Here is a 6,356-nt window from a genome sequence, read left to right as displayed (position 1 = left end):
ATATACATGTTTTGTGTATGTATATGTATATATAGACAGACACATGCAGTTGTGCTTCTACCAGTGGTGATAGTATCGTCAAAAAAGTAGTCCTATGATAGAAGGGTGGAGCATTACACCAATGGGCTGTCTTCTCTTGCTGGGCTAAGAATTGTAGGCAGTTGCTGTATCGGATAGTCTGCTTATTTCTTTGTTATCGATGCTAGCGACCATGACGATTCAATTGCAGCAGACTCGTCATTACGCAATCGCCTATCGTCCATCAGGTTATTGGCGCTCGTGAAGTAATGATAGGCCCTCATTAGGGACAAAGTTACTTGGGAGACATGGTTTTGTCAGTCAAAAGCGACATGTCGACCTAGGTATTGCCGAAGGCATAAACCGTACGTCTTAGGGTACAACCATAACGAATCTATTAGATAATGTTACTCTGCTGCTATAGTCCGAAAGTCGTACTTTTATTAACTCTTGCCAGCTGTCCTGGACTCAACAAGCCATAATAGTCCTCAGAAAAAATCAGTAGCATTATTATCGAGTACACCTGGCTGGATTTATTTGCTTTGCCTGCGCTGTGTACCAATTTTTAGCACGCTTAATGCAGACTAGCTAACAAAAATCTGCCACATTGTCCTTAAAGAGAGAGAGAGAGAGAAAGCAAGCGAGGGGGGATCTTTAGCAAGGACAGTATAAAGACTACGGTCTAAGATTTCTCACGGTCCCCACCATGTAATATACGTCAGATAGTTCATTCGTCTGAAGGCTGAAGCAGACTCATATCTGCTGCGGGGTCGATTTGGAGATTGGTATTATTCTTGCAGTTGTCTGTTTTTCTACTGTTGGCTTCTACTGCTGCTGCTGCTGCTGCTGGTCTTGTCGGGCAACCAAATCCGAATGCGTTTGGTCCAGACAGCGTCGGCAGACGAGTTTAGAGGCACTCGGAGGCCACGCGCCACTATGCATAACAAAGGTGGCCTACTCATGGGCTGACAATACGACTATAATGCGGTTTGCCTAAATGTGTGTTCGTTTTGCTATTTTTCTATTATTATTATTTATTACCTTCAGTATTGATGGTGGTTATATTGATTTTCGTAGTAATGCCTGCACTTGGACGCTTGGCTGGCGGTTGGTTAAATGAAGTCGGCTGTACGTAGGTACACGTTTTGTTGTATCTGACACATCTTTTTATGCTGTTAGGGGTGTTAATAGCACTGATCGCTCGATTCTAGGCGGGGCCGTTGGGCTGCTGAGGATCTGGCTGCTGGCTTTATAATATTGGGCAGGAGCTGAAAATCAGGGGGATTTGAAAGAAAGTATTGCGCAATAGATCTGCAGCGTTGGTGCAATGATGATGGTAAGTTGGGTCTATAAACGAAGTTGGGACTATAAACGAAAATGGTAGAATAAGGTCGAAAACACCTATTAATGGGGCGGCTAACGATACCAAAGCTCTCCAATTTAGGACATGGGAGCCATATCGACTAGATCATTGGGAAAGCTATTATTACGACGGTTGGGACAGGTGATTACATTCGCAGGAGTCAAGGAGAATAGGTTTCGTAGAACTGGGCGATACACCGGGAGACAGAAAACGAACCTGCTTATAAACGGTATTTGTGGGCTCGCAGCAATACGTTGTGAGGGGATAAAGCGGGGGGTGATTGCAACATAACAAAATGCTATTGATCGCTTTCCTGCTCAATTAAACTTTATTTAGAGACACTTAGAAAATACTCACAGCTGCTGTGGTTGTATGATAACCGCGTCGTTGTATAGACCTTTGTTGAAGGGGCGCTCAGGGAGCGGCCGGGACGACACTAACAATACAATCATTTACAAAACATCAACGGAGTAATGATAATGCTTGTACGCAACAAAGCAACGGCTGTCAGCAACAAACGCAATGTGAGTGATAGCAGCTACTGATTTCGCTTCCATGTCGTCGTCGCGGGGTGAACTAAAACAGTACAACATACACTATGGGAGCATAGAAATAAGCTTTTGTTTGGTAATTTTCGAGCTATTTATTTATGCTATAATGTGTCGCACTATTGACCCCCCAATATTGTTGCCTTCCTCGACTGAACTCAACGAGTCATCAGATGCTTTTAGTAGCCTTTCGTTAATTCGTTTCCGTTTCGATTGCTCTGCACTATCTGTGTCGACCATGAACCGAATAATAATAGTTAGAAGTAGATCATTAGAACGACAGAAGGGTCAGCTATACGTCCTAAAATTAACGTGTCCAAACATGATCGTTTGCGGTAGAAAGATGGGACAGATTGGGTAGACCAGTTGATTATTGTCGATTCTGAATTCTGGGACAGCCGATCAAGATAGTAGTCTCTAATCCCTGAGCTCAAGGCGAAAGCTCGGTTCGGGACGGATCACGACGGACCGGTGTGAAGGAGGCGCTAGTCAACGGAGCAAGATAGTATCGAGTAATGAACTTTAGATGAAGTGGGGATCATATTTTTATTATGTAAATAGCACACCCCAGCAGTACACGCACACATTCTTATGCCTCTTGGGTTTGAGTGCGTTGTTATAGTTTCATCGACTCATAACTATAGTCGACTGTCTTCTTCACTAGTTGTCGCCTGCACGACTGCAGTAATAAATCACGGGGAGCTAACTGATTGTTTAGCTACATCCTTTCGTTCCGTCCAAAAGGTGTTCCTTTGACAATATCCGTTTATGACAAAATAAAGGTAATTATTTAGGGGGTTCTTGTTAGCGTTCACCGTTACGAAGTTTTTTGACTGCAAAGAGAATCTGTCGCACAACTTTACACGAGAAAAGACAGACCGTCAGTTCAATAGAGGATCGATAAATAGGTGCGACTATAGACAGATACCCATATGAACATTCGTATAAAACAGAGTCAACAAGGTGGTCGATATTTTATGGATTAGACAAACGGGCCAGCTATCGGTAAACGGCCTCTATACAATATATGTAGCGGGTGCTCGACTTAGCTTAGGCTTCCTTCGAACGACAGTCTTGGGACATATTTATAAGTAATGTGATCGTCGTCACCACCAAAGTTCTATTCATTGCTTACTTTATGGTGAGTGGTCGATCATTGTTATTTTTCCTTTCTTGGTCTGTCATTCATTAGGTTTTTTCGAAGTTTTGCGATCGATTTGGTCATTTGTTCACGAATCGTATAAATGAGTTTGACTCAATCTCCTGTTTGATGCTTACAAGTTATTCTCACTAGGGCCTAGAAGCGAAAGAGCCTATTCTCGTAGGCCGCGCCATCAGTGCCGTTTTGTTGCAAACATCAATATATTATTGGGCTCACAAGAAGTTCCTGTTCAAAGTTTATTAACTAACGCTCGCACAAGCAAACAAAACAGCACACATTGGATTGGCTTAATAACAGTAATGAATTAATTAATAAACGAACTGCTCACTGAGTGTCACAGGGCCAATTAGTGTCCTATAAGTTGGCATATCTATTGAACGGGATAAATTTTGAACAATACAATGTGTCTGTAGTATGGACTTTTAATATACTCGCTACAATGGGGACTACTGGCTTAGAGACGTATGCCAACAAATGGGCGAAGCTTATCGTTGCTAACCGGTGGCAAATTTATAAAGCTGAAGTCATTCTCATCGTCTTTTTCTATCATCACCATCATACAGCTTCGTTACCACGATCATGACGATTGCGTACATTCGAATAGTAATAATATTACTACAATATCTCAATAATATTTATAGTTACTATCTTCGTGGCAATTAGCATGAGAATAATAATATGAAATACAAACATGTCAAGCAACAGGAGGCTGCCCGGTCAATACTATTAACAAAGGCAACCAGGCTCAGGCTCTGATAAGCAAGAGGATGAATATATATCATCCTGCAATGCTGCTGCTGCTGCTGCTGCTGCTGCCGCCGCCGCCGCCGCCGCTGCTGCTGCTGCTGCTGCTGCTGCCGCCGCCGCCGCTGCTGCTGCTGCTGCTGCTGCTGCTCCTCCTGCTGCTGCTGCCGCCGCCGCTGCCGCTGCTGCTGCTGCTGCTGCTGCTGCTGCTGCTGCTGCTGCTGCTGCTGCTGCTGCTGCTGCTGCTGCTGCTGCTGCTGCTGCTGGTATTATTGTTGTTCTCGTAGCAGTCATCGCCTCTACTTTTTCAAACCAAAAAATCCCTATGACTATTGCCAAATGGGTATTTTTTGTAGGTGCATTTCGTGTTTATTGCTTGTATGTCCAATAGAACATCCAGTAGAACCACTTAATTTTGCTTGTGTTTCCGTGCATGTGACAAAGGATTTTAGTCTTCAAAGGATACATCACGTATCGTTTGTCGCTCTGATTTAATAATACGATGCCGAATAACTCTTTCACGTCGTTTCTCTCGCAGCAATTATACATATCTCCTGTGTGGCTTTCACGTCTCTCTAGATTTGATGCTGCTGCTGCTGCTGCTGCTACCGCTACTGTTGGCCTTAGCCTATTGTGGCGCATGGCTATATTCTATCTACACAAGTATCGAGCTTGGGCATCGCTTTCTTCAAGATCCATGTTGCCTTCCAAGCTGACCAACATATATACCTCAGGGAAAGCGATCTATTCAACGAGTTTTATCTGTACAAACTCAGAAAACAACGTTTTAATTGTAACAGTGATCATAAGAATGTTCTAAATCTCATTGAAATCGTTGTTATTCGTTCTGTCGTCTGGATTTTTGTCGTCATCATCAATCATCATCATCATCATCGCATAATAACAAATCCCACGCCTTTTTGTTTCTGTCTTGATGATCAATAGTTTACTGTCTTGGGTGTTGTTACTTAGAAGCGACCCATTCTTGAGATGCAAGATAGGTAAACGTTTTATTGGCAATCTCTTGACGTAAAAAGCGTCCGTTGTCGAAACTCCGCTGTAATGTCAGGTCATGATATTACTAGTCATATAGTTTATCATAATTGTTATTATCTCCATCGCCATCGCCGGTGGCCCAAATTGGATCAGTGTGAAAACTGTGGTGTTTTACCACCAGTTCCATAGTCACCACCATCATCACCACCACCATCATGGTTGTCGTATTTATAACGTCGATGTCCGTTAAAAGAGTTAGCAAAATCAACATTGTGAGAGCAAAATACGTACTGCGCCATTGCACCATTAATTGTGGTCACTAACTACTCTTATCGTTCCTATCATCATAAGATTAATAATGTTCAAAAGCACTGAAACACATTTATATGTGCCATTTGGAACCCCGCTGTAAATCTCCAGTCGGAAACTCTCAATGCCTTCCGCGCCATCTGATCTGAGGGGTGGGGTGGGGTGGGGTGGGGGGAAGGGCGGCTATTGTCAATCGAGATACATATGTCATCTGCTATTTTATTGAGGCGAAGTGAATTGTAGGTGACCTATAAAAATTTTGTCTTCTTGGTTAGTACCTCAATGTAATCGATGCTGCTGCTGCTGCTGCTGCTGCTGTTGTTGTTGTTGTTGTTGTTGTGGTGCCCTTTCGTTATCCTCTTTTCGCTTGTTCCGCTTCGTTCAACGTTTATGTATAGACACACTTTATTGTTTCTGCTGTTATCATTGTTGAATGTTTCTCTAAATAACTGGGAAACGTCTAGGTTCGGTGACCGCTTCGGCGGTCGGCACCCATCGCCGCTAAGGTACGAGAGCAATCAGATGAAAATGAATCAGTTTGCTACGTGTAGCCCTAGGCAAAGGGGAGCCAAGCGCCGAAGTCCGCTCATTTGCCGCGTATGGTAACAGTAGAAAGTTTCTTTAATCGTTTTGTTCCTTATAACAAAACGATTTTAATTAATGACCCTTTTTAATGAATTAAATTAGTTCGTAGGTCAGAAGCTGATATTAGTACAATTGCAGTATTATTATTATTATTATTATCGGCGCGGTGAGCCATAAAATTGTTGAAATTTTTTTTTTTTTTTATATCCTTTACGATTGGCATCGGTCAGAGCTGGCTCACCGCCTTAAGAGGGGTCAGTTCTCGTGAGATTTGTTACGTTCGTCACATGATTAATCGCGGCCTACCACCAAAGCGATATGATACGAGCGAACGTCTCTCATCCTCTCTTACTTTCTTCCTCTTCCATGAACACTTAACCAAGCAAGTGTGACCATTAAATAAGGATCCATATCATTGCTTACGAAGAATGAAGGAGTACAATTAAAATAATAATTAAGCAATTGTATATATATATGAGATGAAAAAACCATCAAAAATATCTACCTCGTCTCATTTGTTTATCGTACGGTGGATAATTTCGGTATTCATTTTTTTGCATGCATGTAGTAACATTTTTGAATTTCAGTGTTGTTTTTACGTGCTGTATAACGTGTGTGTGTGTGTGTGTGT

Source organism: Varroa jacobsoni, unplaced genomic scaffold (genome assembly GCF_002532875.2).
Source record: "Varroa jacobsoni isolate VJ856 unplaced genomic scaffold, vjacob_1.0 scaffold_155, whole genome shotgun sequence".
Classification (NCBI taxonomy): Eukaryota; Metazoa; Arthropoda; class Arachnida; order Mesostigmata; family Varroidae; genus Varroa; species Varroa jacobsoni.
This window is presented reverse-complemented; position numbering follows the sequence as displayed.